At 50.9% G+C, this 14,003-nt stretch overlaps 1 protein-coding gene across 8 annotated transcripts in view; it reads right to left on the reverse strand.

The window, feature by feature from the left end:
• The window catches only part of KLHL29 (kelch like family member 29), a 295,708-nt gene that overhangs the window by 207,730 nt on the left and 73,975 nt on the right, over positions 1-14,003 (reverse strand). For all 8 annotated transcript variants that reach the window (XM_031684807.2, XM_072938147.1, XM_072938142.1 and 5 more), the window contains one exon: positions 6,926-7,033. The gene's annotated coding sequence lies outside the window, so the exon portion shown is untranslated. The remainder of the gene's footprint in view (positions 1-6,925; positions 7,034-14,003) is intronic.

A 14,003-nucleotide genomic window follows, 5' to 3' on the forward strand; every position in this document is an offset into this window, starting at 1 on the left:
ATACGATCTTAACCTTGGACATTCTAACGAAGTGGGGTTGGGGCAGCGGCTGCCCAGAGCAAGAGGCTGCTAGAGTCTCTGGGGCTCAGGGAGTGCACGGGGAGCCTGGCTGTGAGAGTGGTCTCAGACCGGTGCTCCGTGAGCCCTCAGCTCTGTTCCCATTATCCAAGAGGGTGGGTTCTGGAGGCTTAGCGTTGCACTCAATGCCCATCACAGCTGAGACCCAATTACCTTTCCAGCCACATCTCCCAACGCTTAGGTCTCCCTTAGCAGTTATGGTCTGAGCTCTCCTGTCCTTGCATATCTTCAGGCTTTTGCACAAGTTGTTCCTGTTGCCTGCACACACACACATACACAGACAGACAGATACACACATGCTACTTTCCAGCTTGAAGTTTCCTCTTTTTGGAAGCCTGTGGTTTTGACCAAACTAAGTGAGTTGCTGAGTGCTCTCATGGCCTCACATGTGAGCTCTGGTTCAGGGATTTGGTCTCATGATCACTGCTGTATCTCCAGTGCCTGGAATAATGCCTGGCATAGAGCAGGTGCTCAAGAAATATTTGTTGAGTGAATGAGTTCATCCAGAGCACATTCTGTAATCTCCTATTGTTGCATTTATTACAATGTATTATAAGAATGTATTTGCTTGCTGGTCTCCCTCCTGGACTGCCAACTCCTTGAGGACTGGCTTTTGTCAGACCTCTCTGGATCTCAGACCTAGAACAATATACAATGTAGCTGCCAACAAGTGCTTGAATGAATGACTGTGTTAGGGAATACCATTTCGTTTTACTATGTGCTGGGAGTATTCCTCCTACAGCCCTAGTGCTTCTAACTCTATCTGTCATGTTGCATGAGAAAGGGAGAATTTATGATTAGAAGACAAAAGCTTAAAAGTTCTTCTGAGTGACCTGCAAATATATGAGATCATCAGTAAGAGACAGGAGCCCACATATTCAGGAGCGTCCTTAAACGGTCACTGGACAAAAGTGTGTGTGATGCTCTCCCCGAGCACGACTCTGGCAGGGCCACTACCACTCTATTCAGCATTTCTGCACAAATTAGAAAGAGGCTCTCCTCCCTCTGAGCACTCACAGGGCACAGAAAAGCTTGCAGAGCCTGGGCTGGGTGTCAGCTCCCATGCTCCCCGAGCCAGATGCCCTCCTGTAGGGCACAGACTCACAACTGTTCCCGGCAGCCCTGGCCTCCGGGGCAGGTGCAAGGGAAGGAAGGAGACAGGTCACTTGGAAAATCAAACTTGGACACAAAAATAAACTCTGAGGTTTTGCAGATAAGCTATTTCTAGCCCAGGTGCCAAACGAGGTTTTGCAGCAAGAGTGAATTGCTGTGTGTGCCCACCCCACCCCCATTTGCTAAGGGGAACTGCCTCCCTGTGTGTGTGCTCTTCCCGCACAACTCAGCATCCAGAAATTGGGGATCTTCCCCCAGGGCACCTCCTGCCTATGGCCAACGATCTCAGCACGTTGTTGAGCATGGGGCCGAATTGTGCGGACGGAGGAGGGCAGACAAGGGTGCACAGCTGCCGTCCAGGGCACAGTGATGCTCTGGTGGGCCACCCCGTCAGCCCCCTCTTGGCCCCAGTCCCATGTCAGCACACAGATGCTGTGAACTGACCCAGCCTCTCTCATGGGCCTTGGAGAGCTCTTGGCAGAACTGGCTGTAATTCCCCAGTGTGGAGATTACCAGAACCGAGGGTGCCGACCTGGCACCTCTAGGTGGGGAAGCGGGGGCTCCAACCCTCTCTCTTTGGATGCCTGACGGGGCGGAAGCTGTGCCCAGGGCCCAGCCAGAGAAAAGCAGGAAGCTTTCTATTCTGTTTGTTTTCACCTCACTGAGTTCAGAAAGGACTGAAGGTGACTTAAAAGGATACTTTAAGACAATGTAAACCAAAAGCAGGAGAGAGACAAACAAGTGTAGGGGTGGGAAGTGGCACAGGGCATGCTGCCTCGGGGAAGCCACACCTGGGAAGTCCCCACGTCTGCTAGAGGTGGGTCACACCCCTAGGCTTGGCGGTGCCTCTGACCTTGGTGTCCTGTTGGAACTGCCTGGGGAGCGTCACAAAGACACTGATGCCTGCGTCCCATCTGGAGAGATTTTGATCTAATAGATCTGATGTGTAGCCTGGATATCGGCATTTAAAGAACTTCCCTGGGTGATTTTAATATCCGGCCAGGGTTGAGAGCCACTGTTTAGACCTGGAAGAAACAAACAAGGAGCTGATCTGTTACAACGTGATCCAACGTGAGACACTCTGACAGTGGCCCGGGAGGAAAATATGTGCTCAGATCAGAGGCACTTCTCCAAGGGTACCAGTGACGGGGTCACCAGGTCAGGAGGAACATTAACTGCCCCCAAATCCTAAATGTGGGCATCTCCATGTGATCAATAGGGAAAAAAAAAGATCTTCTAACAAGTATGGTTGATGTAAAAGCATTTTTAGGCTGGGGCGAGATGAACAGGGTTGCCACTGGACCATAGCCAAGTTCCCTGGCTTTCAGGTGGCTAGATCCAGGGGTTAGGCTTTTAGAACATCTTAAAGAGGAGATAAATTACATATTATCCAGGAATTCTGTTTTGCCAAATCTCCGTAACCTTCGCCTCCATTGCTCAGGGCTTAGAATCCAGGAGTTTGGTAATATCTTTGATTGAGAGTAGTGGTTAAGGCTTTAGGATACACAGATACCCATCCCCATGAGAACAGCTAAGTTAGAAGGTCTGGGGGAAGAACCCAGGTGTGTTACATTGGTTAAAGGCCCCCAGGTGCCCACAGGGTTCACCGAAGGCTGAGCACTGCCGCCCAGGCAGTGTCATTTTCCCGCTGAAGCTGCCAAGTCCCTCTTGGGAGCTAGGATGGTGGGGGATTATTCTCCACCTACAGCACAGGAGACAGAGGCTCTGAAAGCTGTCTGGGGCTTGCCTGGAGTTAGCGGTGGATTTAGGACAAGGTGGTGGATTGGGGCCAGTCTCCCAGTCTCGGGTCCTGTCCAACCTACACGGCCTGTGAGGTCACTCTGTCCAGCAGTCCTATGTCCTCTGAACTGAATAAGATCATCTGATCCCATGATGGGGAGGTAAGAGAACAGTCCCTGTCCTCCAGAAGCTCATGATCCAGGAGGGAAGATGACAGACTCAAGGCGAAGAAGACGGAGGTTCACAGTCGAGGGAGGGGCGAGCGGTGAGGCACCCCTAGAGGTCTGGCCAGGCTGAGTCTCAGAAGAGATCAAGACAGGTGGATAACGGATTCTCAGGACTCTGGAGAAGTGGTCGGGGCCTTAGGACAGAGGTGCTGCCCCAGAATCAAGCCCCAGGGACAGCTGATGCAGACAGAGGAAAGGGGTCGATGAGAGACAGGAAAGCTGAGGGAAACCTGGGAGCACAGACAACCTCATTTATAGGCAGAAGGAGGAAAAGGGGTTGGGGTGGCCAGAAAGACAGAGATGTTGCCCACAGTTCTCCACGAGACATTTCTCAATGGGACACAAGCAGTGAGATCATTTGTGGATCCCGAGGTGGACGGGGCCGGCTGGACGACTTTAGGACAGTGGAGAAGGTGGGGAACAGCTGCAGGGACCGGGCGGGGAATGGACCAGAGAGGTACTAAGGATACCCGGGCCAGGCTGAGGGTTTGGCTGAAGCTCCACTGAAGGACCTGTGCCCGAGCCCACGGGTTACATGGCCTCCTAGGGGGTCTGAGCTCCCAGATGCCCGGAGGAGGTAGGGGCTGCCAAGGTCCCCAGGATGTGGCCAGGACAGGCAAGAACTAAGGACAAGTGGGTGGCAGCTTGTATGTGTTGGAGAAAGTAGCACTGAAATGTCAGCCCACAGGTCCATCCTTGGGGTGGAAGCCAAAGGGGGATGGATAAGAAAGAGGAGCCCACAAGGGGTGTATCCCATCAGATATGCCTGGTGATATCACTCTCAAGGTCCTTCCCAATCCTAAAATACATGCTTCTTGAAGGTTGGGATGAGTAAGAGCCATGAGCCAGCTTGCGTCAGAGGCAGGGAATAGAAGACCCCAAAAGAAGGGCCATCAACCCACTACCCTGGGTCTCTCTATTCCCCGCACCCCCGCCAATGAACAAGGCTGCCTGCAGTGAGGGAGAGAAGGAAGCAGAGGACGTGAGTGTGCTCAGCGAGGGCACCTGCGGGATGGCTTCACTGGGTGAAGCTCCTGTGAGTGTGAAAGTCCAGGGCACGGTACACAGTGTCCTCTAGTGGAACAGCTCCCATTAGGTTGGAGACATTTGTGATGTCCTCCCAGGATGCAGGGCACACAGAGGGGTAAGGGGCCTGCCAGGTAGCCCTGAGACAGTCCCAGGATGGAGGCTGGGATGCCACATGGGGGTGCTCCTCAGCACCGATGGGGATCGGCATTCACCCTGAGTCACCTCGGAGCCTAGGTGTCTGTTAACGCCATCCTTGGCTTAGCCTCCACTTCCCCAACTAACCGGGTCCTCAGCTGTACCTCCCCTCAGCACCCCCCACCCCTTGTTGGGGGTCACACACTGCAGTGCTGGCATCGGATTTCGGTCCTGCTGGCTGTTCTGGTACCATGCTCTTGCTCATGTAGAGGATCCTCATCACACCACTGACAGGCAGAGAGCAGCCCTGCCTCTTTGCATCCGAGCAGTCCCCGCTTTGTAGCAGGATACACAGAGCCCTGTGACCTGGCCCCATTCCACAGGAAAGTGATAGTTCTTCCACTGGTCACCAGGGGCCAAAGTGGGCCATGGAAACTTCCTATCTTCTTGGGAACCAGTGGGAGTCCTGCACGTGAGGGAAACATACAACCCAGCACCCGGCCACGTGCTATGGCTGTGTGTGCAGTGAGTATTTATTGAAAGCCCTGGCAGGTGCTAGGTGGGGGAGGTGGAAGGGAATACAGAGAGAATCAGATGTGATTCTCATCCTCCAGGAACTGGCCAGGTGGCAGGGAAGCCCACCATGAGTTCAGTGGGAAGACCAGTCTGGTCTGGTGAGCACAAGGGGTGTATCCCATCAGATACGCCTGGTGACATCACTCTCAAGGTCCTTCCCTATCCTAAAATACATGCTTCTCGAAGCTTGGGATGAGTAAGAGCCATGAGCCAGCTTGTGTCAGAGGCAGGGAATAGAAGACCCCAAAAGAAGGGCCATCAACCCACTGCCCTGGGTCTCTCCATCCCCTGCACCCCCGCCACACTCATACGTCTAAAACTTGAAGGAGTATTCTTAGAAAACTGACTTCTGTGAAGAGTAACTCCAGAATCTTTTCTCAGACACTTAACTCCACGTCTATCCCCACCAGGAGAATGCCACGGTCACCAAATCCAAGCTCAGCTGTCTAGTTTTCCAACTCCCCTCCTCTGACCCGACAGCCACAGAAGCAAAGCACTTCCTAGTGTCAAGGATGACCTAGTGTCAAGTCAGTGGCGCTCTTAGGAATGTGCCAACAGCCCCACAACACTCAAGGTCAGGAGCCTATCTGCCCGTGCTGGCCACCCCTACTGGGCTGCTGGGAGGCAGCAGGCTGGACGCATGGGGATGATTCTTCTATTCCAGTGGCTGATTCAGGCCCAGCCTGGAGCCTCCTCCTACTTCCTGCTGACAACCATGACTGCCCGCAACTCGGGATCCCTTCAGTTTGTGCGAGGGCTCTGTGAGTGGAGGGCATCTCCAACCCTTCTGTCTCTGAGTCCAAAGAGAAAGCTCTCTGACCAGCAGATAATCCAGACATGGCAGGAACCTTGTCTGTCTGCTGCTGTGGCCCCTGCTGTGTGAGGAGGCTGGACCTCAGGCTGCAGGCTGGCCTCAGGCATAGGCCATGAGGCTCTGGGTCGGAGGGCACCAGGGCGTGGCATTGCTGAGAACATGGCACCTGAGCCGTGAGCTCCCCCAGCACCAGCCCTTGCAGGTATGCAGAGGTGGCTTTGCCCATGGGCTTCTAAGTGCTCAAGTGCCACCAGGCCAGGCCAGGCCAGGCCAGCTCAGTCTCAGCTGCCCTGCACCTCATGCCCCCCGGCCCCACCTTCATTCCAGCCCAGCTGGCTAATTCGTTTCACCAGACTTCTGCCCTCACGAGGTAGGCTGTGTCCCCCCAAGTCTCCTGACTGCCTGGTCTTCGTAATCTAGGCTGGACAGCCCTGAATCAAAATCGTAGGGCAGAGGTCCACAAATTTAATCCAAGGAAATCATCAAATGACTATGCACGCATACATACAGAAATGTTTGCTGTAGTATTATCTGTAAGAGTGAAACAGTAAAAACACACTAAATGTTCATTATTAAGGCACTGGTTAAGTAAGTTCTGTAGCTTATTACGAGCATATGATATAAAGCCTTTAGAAATGCTATAGATTTGTATTTACTGACATAAAAAGGAACCTGTGACATATCGTGAAGTCAAAATAGTGCATCACCGAGCAGTACGTATAGTGTGAGCCCATCTCTGTGTGTGCTCGCACGCTTGCATATACACATAGGGAAGAAGCATAAAAAAGGACCCTTAAATGCTTATTTCTCAGGATTACAGTTGTAAGTAATTTATATAATTTTAGGTGTTATCTTTTAAAATATTTTTCCAATGAACAAGTCATATTTTAGTGATATTTAATAACAAGAAAAGTTAAATCACAAAAGAAGAAACTACAGTTTTTGAGGCATGTAAGGGTCACTCGGCTGCTGGGCGTCCCCATATCCGGCCTCCTGTGGGACCCCAGTCCCAGGTGAGCAAAGTGTGACAGCCATGCTTATGGGTGGATTCCAGGTAGATTGGGGTCCAGATGGCTTAGCTTGCCTCAGGGTACCACTTAATCCCTCCTCTATGGTAAAACTCTCACTGACCAAAAGGGTGAGAGGACCTCACTTCCCCCAGGCAATCAGTGGTAGAGAAGATGCCCTTCTGATTTCCAGGGAGCTGACCTACCTTGCGCCGTCCGTCTCTGGCAAGCTCGGGATTCGTCCCCAGGATGCAGAATCCTTGATAGCCACCAACACTTAGCAGGGTGTGAGCATCACCAGGAGGCCAGGCCGTCTAGAGAGAGACAGGAGAGACAGGAGATGGGTGGGGTGGGGTGGGGGAAACGTATCATCTTTGTAGAAAGTTCTCTCTGGAATTCCAGTATCTGGGATGGTCCCCACTCTAAGGGGCAGCTAGTCCCTATCCTGGATTTCCAGGTGTAGGTGATGTCACACAGGGGGTCCCCAAACCCTGCCATGGCACCCCAAGATCACGGGGTCTGAGTGGGCAGCAGAGAGCCCCAAGGGGTAGACACCAGCTTTCGCTCCCCCATCCCCAAACACACAAAGCCCTCATCCCCAGAGTAGAGCCACTGACATTCAGTAAGAGAGAATAATGACATTCCCTTCCATCTAATCCAAACCAAGAAATTCCAAACATGGGGAAAAATAAGAAATTTAAGTCTTGAATCTAATGCTGAAAAGGGAACAGGACACAGACCTTAGAATTACAGAAACAAATCATTACTTCTTTTACGCAATGGACAAGAAGACCTTGAGGAGGCAAAGGATGGGCTCCTTGGAGAGAAGGTTTAAAAAAATATAGATTTAATACCTCGTAGAAAAAGGCTATCTATTATGGGGAGGCAGGGCTGTTCCTCGTTCCCTCTTTCAAATATAATATATGTGAAAGCCATCTTCACGACAGGAAATGGCATCCTCTACTGCAAAAAATGCATGACTGTCATTACCTGCGAGTCAATATATTTTTCTAAACTGAATATATCATTATCAATTGATTTTCCTTTTTCCTCGTAGCACTCCAGAGTCCCGGCTAGCAGGGGAAAGCTTTAATGTGATATGAAGGATGTGGACAGGTAAATAAGTTATTGTAAACTAATCCCGCCCTAAGACGAGCTTCTCTCCGACGACGCAACGGGTCTTTCTCGGAGCCTCTCAAACTCAAGCTTTCTCAGCTGCTGCTGACAGAGACACGTGGGCCATATCAAAGAGCCATTGTAAAGCTGGAGGTGGCAAAAATATTACTTTCCCCAAGGATAGAATGTTTCCTTTATGATTAAGAAATAACCTCTGTAGGGAAGCAAAGTAAGCCAAGGTCACCATTTAATTTTGACACAGAGCCAACGTCGTGAGTACATTTCCTCTGCCAAGTTTATGTGAAGCCCACGGATAAATCGATCCCCTTGGCCACAAAGTATTGACAGTACTGGTGATAATAAACGATCGATGTTTTTCTGGGAAAGATCCTTGACAGATACATGTTGGTGAAGGGAGAGGTCCAGTGTACAGCGGTCAGTCCATTTTTAGACCCTTGTGGATCTCATTCATTCACCTACCTATTCATTCATTTATTCATTTGATACATGTGTATGGAGTGCCTGCTACGTACCAGGCAGTGTTCTAGCCCTGGGAATCTGAGTGAACCAAACAGGGGGAAAAAATCCCTGCCCTCATGGAGCTCATCTCCTAGGGGGTGGAAACAGAATAAACAGTAAACTCAAAGAATAAGTACGAATTGCAGAGTGTGTTAGAAGGGAGTACTAGTTACTAGGGAAGAAGCAGAGCAGAGGATGTGGGTGGCGGGCTGTGATGCACTTTAGCGAGGGTGGACGGGGTAACAAGCCTCACGGGAAGATGACACTCAAGCACACTTGAAGGTGATGAGGGAGTGGGCTGTGCAGGTGTCGGGGAGCATGACTCCTGTGCTCCTGGGTCAGCAAGGACCCCACTGTGGCTGGACATGGGAGATTTTAGTAGGACTCTGAGCTAGAGAGGTGAGTATCCAGACTGGGCAGGGCCTTGCAGGCCACTGTAAAGGCTACTAACCGAGAGTCCGAGCTCCTGGCCACCCAGCTTTAGGAGGAGCTCTCATTCTCTTGAGACAAGCCTCTCGGTTGCCAGTGTCAGGTTAGGCTGCTTCCCTTCTCTGCAACCCAGGTGACCCAACGCTCCAGGGCTGTCCAAACTGTTCTGATGCCAGTGGCCTCGTCCTTCCTCCTCTGTGGTCCCCAGAGGCCACCTCCAGAGGAGATAACTGAAACAAAGTTCTGAACAAAAATAAAAAGCCCACGCAAAGCCGCATTCTTCGGGACGGTTCCCTGACATGCTTATGAGAAGATCCTGACGTGAGCGGACACGTGTGACGTCACAGCTGGGGATCTTCTGTTTGCTCCTCCAGGTCTGCTTCCCATCTGGTTCTGTGTCCTGGGAGGCTTACTTCATCTGCACGGAGGGCATCACTCCAGCTCTGAGACCCCGTGACTTCTGGTTATGTTTAGGCAATGCAGACACCAGTGGGAGCCCGGGTGTGGGAGTGGGGCTGGATGTTTATTCTCCCTTCCTCCTTGCAGTGCCTTGCACTGTCTTCATGGGATGGCTGTGACCCTCCACTGAAGGTCAGGGCTCTGGCTGGCGATGGGTAGGTGGAGGCTCCACATAGCTCCCTCTCTGCCTTCCAGGAACAGCTCCCTCCCCCCACCCCATTATGAGCCCTGGGGTATTGCCCTGCCGTGGTCTCTTCCTACTGTGTCTACACCTTTGTGAATAGCCCTTTCGTTGAACTCTCTTCAAATTACACATTTGAATGTGTCTGCTCCTATCAGGATCCTAACGAATATATTATCAGAGATGGTTAGAAGCAGGACTTTGGAATCAGCCATCTGAACTAGAATTCTAACATGGCTCTTGGTTTTGTGACACCAGCTAAATTATTTAATTTCTATGAACTTTCATTTTCCATTTTTAAAACTAGAGAGTTTTAAAGTACCATTCTCAGCATCAGCATCTCAGTATTGCCATCACCCACTCACAGTCCCAGGGCCGGTCACACCTCCTTCATGACATCTTCGCCCATCCCAACCAGATGCTCCTCCCTTGAGGGGTTTCTAGCTGTTCTCAGCTCATATTCGGTGTTAGCTCATGTCTCAGTAATTCCATTTCTTTCCTCTTCTTGCTCTTCTTCCTCCCACCCAACCTCTACTCCTTGCACTCAAATCCTGGGCATCCTGAGGACAGACATTATCTTAATATTCGAATCTCTGGCCTACGACATCCTTCACAGGGGGGTACACAATGGACCCTTCGTTTACTATCTTTTCTTCTTAGGAGGCCTAGAAGCTATATTCATGCACCTAAATTCATTCTACTCTAAGGAGATGCATGATATTTAAAGTGATTTTAAAATAAATGACTAGAAACTGATTTCTAGTAATTATTTGTTCCCAAGATAACACTGTAAAACCTTAAATTTCCCAAGATCATGGCCTGGGAGAAATGAATCTCAGGGAAGAACCCAGGAAATCACAGAGAGGTAGGCATGGTTTTCCGTCTCCAGGGGAGATGAAGGTACCACCTCTGGACTTGACCTTTGACAGTGCTGGTCAAACTGATCCTTTCTCTCCCACTTATCTCATCATCAAAGGGCAGCTTCCAGGCTTAAGAAAGGATGAGTCTCTAAAAGATGAGGGACTTTTCACTTTAGTTTAAAAAATACAGTAGGTAATAAGTCAATGCCTGTGAAATTGGTCTTAAGTCCTTTACCTTCTCAAGGCCCTGAAGAGATGCTAACTGAGTTTGACAGGGCATAAAGGCCAATATGAAATCAAGACCCATGAATGGGCTGTTTGGGTTAAATAACTGCCTAAATGCTGGGAGAGCCTCAAAATTAAACTCAAAGAAATTTTTGGGGCCCCCTTCCAACTCAAAGTCTGTAAATAAAGATGGTTTCTGACATGAGCCAAATTGATAGCCAAGAGAATTATAAACAAGGGGCCCAGGATTTTTTTTTAACTTACTTATAAAAGATACCAACTTTTTGGAGAGAAACTGCCTTAAGAGAGGAGAAACCAATCAGGGAGTCTCCCGTTTGAGGCAGGATAAGAGAGCAGCCCTGCCTGGGTCTTGACCATGCTACACCAATTACGACTCCAGTGCGTGGGTAGCTCACCACCCCACAGACAACTGGGAAAGAGGATTCTAACTTCCTTGCGAGAAAAAAAGCAGAAGAACAGGAGGCTGTACACTGTAGGGAGGAAACCAGCTCCCACACCCACAGTCCTGTCAGCCCAGGTGCAGGACCCCACTGCACACCAGGCACCGGCTGGGATGTCTGCTCTGTACGTATCCTGCAAGGGGAACTCTCATTCACACTCTCTTTCTTTTATGAGAGAAAAACAGGCCAGCCATTAATAATATCAACCATGGGTTCACCAAAGCCTGCAGGCATCTTGCCAACCCCCAAAATAAACACTCTCTCTGAGTGTTTATCCATCAGGTTCTCGACTGAGGGGTCCGGAAGGCACTGCTTTTACAACGGGAGATTGAAGATGTAAAGATGGCGCGCGGTCCGAGAGCCCACCCAGCACAACGCAGAGGCTTCCTCTTTCCATTAAGGAGCCAGAACTGGCCATTGATGAGATCCATTATGCATTCTCCAAGTAGGGAGGCACCGCCTGGCAAGCTTTTCTACGGGTGCGTGTTCTTCAAAGAAAGATAGGATCTTCAGAGACCATGACTTGTGATTGAGGGATAACAACAATACTTTCATAATGTTCGACGATCACAAAGCTAGTCATTCACAGTTTCTCATCTGTCTTCTCTAACAAGTTTATGAATACGTTACTATTAGTACTCCCATTTTACAGGTGAGGAAACTGAGGCTCACGGAAAATAAGAATTACCTGAAGTCACATAGCAAGTGAGGGAGGGAGGGAGCCAGACCTGGAACCCTAGACCTGTGCCTCCCAACCCACATCTTTGTTCTGAATTTTGGCCCCCTTGTTCCTGGGACCTCAAGCAACGAGAAGCTTGGAGCTGTCCTGTGTTTTCTCTGTAGTCACCACCCTGGGCTGAATAAACGCACAGATGTCAGTGGGTGTCTGCACCCCAGTCAGGTCCTGGTGAGCCCAAACCAATCCTACAACCCAAATGGCTACCCCCTCAACCCCATCGCCCACTTCTCAGCAGCCTCCAGATGCCCCAGAGGTGGTCAGGTTCCGAAGTGACCCCCTCACCCTGAGCAGATCCTCCTACAGTAGAGAAGCTACAGGGAGCCCCCTACACCTACCACAACACCTCTGTCAGCAGGAAGGCAGCTCACCTGGATTCTTCGTTACTATTACTCATTGTTTCCAATCTTTTTTTTTTTTGGTTTTGTTTTTCATTTCACCACCTCCCCCTCAACAAGAGAAAAACTAAATTCAATTCTTTCCAATGAGAGAAATTCAATTCTAAGGAGTAAGATTCTGTCAGGTACGGTGGAGCTTTGGCACCACCACTGATACACTGACGATTTTTTGCACTTTCCGCACTTCAGTAATCAATTTTACCCCTGCCCAACTGAGATGCATGTGTTTGTGATTGACTTTCCCCTACTTCTGCCACTGCTGGATCCTCATCTCAGGGCCTGGCACTCCCCCGCCCCCACCCCCAGCACTGCTCAGAACAGTTCTCTCCAATCTCCACTGCCTGGGGCGAGGCCTCCCCACCTCTCACCTGGGTCACAGCAACAGCCTCCCAGTGGCCCCGCTGGTGCTGGAGGAAATATGCTTAGTCCCAGAACTGGTCCCATCACTCCCGGACCAGAGGCTCTTCCCAGTGTCCTCCACTGCCCGGGTCTCCTGCCCCTAGACACCCCCAGCTCTCCTCCACTTCTGTGACCAGACATGCACCTGCTCCCCTTTCCTGGACCTCCCCCCTTCACCCCTTCTCCTACTGAAAACTCCCCCCCAGAAGTTTTTCCTGCACTCTCTGGAGTACAGACCCTTCTGAGAAAAGTCACTGGAGAGTATCAAGATAAGGGCACAGTGTCACCCAAGGAGGCTTCGTAATGGCCTGTCTCCTGGTCCCTCTCGGCTGGTCTGGGCAAGGAGAATGGGGAGATACGGACAACGGGGTGCCCGTGCCTGATCGCACCTTGAGCCATGCCATGGCAGAGCTCTGCCGGAAACCCAGACCCACACGTTTCAGAAAAAAAAGTCGTAAATCAACTCCGCCCACACAAAACATTATTGCAGGGCAGACCTCCCAGTAATTAAATTAACTAGGATCCCCCCATTTCAGCCCCACCACTCAGTGCACCCCTCCCTGAGTTAATAGGGATTTTCCTGTCACTGGATCCGGAACTGGGATGACCTTGCACTTCCGGAAGGTCGTTAGCTGGAGAGAAGGGCAGAGGCGCCCGCAGGCCTGTTACACGGACTCAGCCACAGTGGCATTAGGTGTGAGCCCAGCGTGTAGTAGCACCTGGCACGTAGTAGCTGCTCAGTAAAGCTCTGTTGATGGAAGGAAAACGCCTCTAAGACTCAACTCATTTTCTCCAATTTTGCTTCGAACATCTGGACGTTCACACCACAGCTTCATGATTGGAATACAAACCAGTTTAAAAAAAAAATCAGACATCGCTTCCAGATTTCGCTCTTATAAACAGGCCTGCATCCTCCCTTTAAATTGCAATAATTCCTTCCCAGATGTTGCTTCTCCTTTAGACCCATAAATTTAAGCTTTTCATGATGACGCTTCACATTTGCCTGGTGCCGTGGGCTCTTTGGAGTGTTTCTGCATCTTCTCTCCTTCATTAGATGGCCGCGCGGACCCCAGGAGAGGCAGGACAGGCGCCGGCATCCCTAATTCACTGATGCGAAGGCCAGCTGCTGACGCTGCCGGGCGGGAGTGCGGTGGGTACAGTGCCCCCTCCTTCCCGGTGCCGAGACACACGGTACCCCCCTCTCCAGCACCTTCTAGGTCGCCGTGTGGGTGGGGCCGTCCCCCCCACCACGCTGCCGCTTACAACTCTGACTCAGATGTGGACAAGTCTCTCCCCTTGGTTCTTCCCACACTCCTGGGGCCAGGCTATAACATTTGAACAAGACTTATCTAGAGTCCTAGGGAGTAAAACAGAACAGCGGGCCAGGAGGTGAGTGAGAGCAGTGGAAAGAGGAAGTAGAATGCGGCCGGATAAGCTGGCTGCCCAGCTGTTCTCCAGGAGGGTCCACGGGCCTGGTCAGGCCCATCCTGGCTCCATGTGG

This window comes from Vicugna pacos, chromosome 15, assembly GCF_048564905.1.
Source record: "Vicugna pacos chromosome 15, VicPac4, whole genome shotgun sequence".
NCBI classification, from domain to species: domain Eukaryota; kingdom Metazoa; phylum Chordata; class Mammalia; order Artiodactyla; family Camelidae; genus Vicugna; species Vicugna pacos.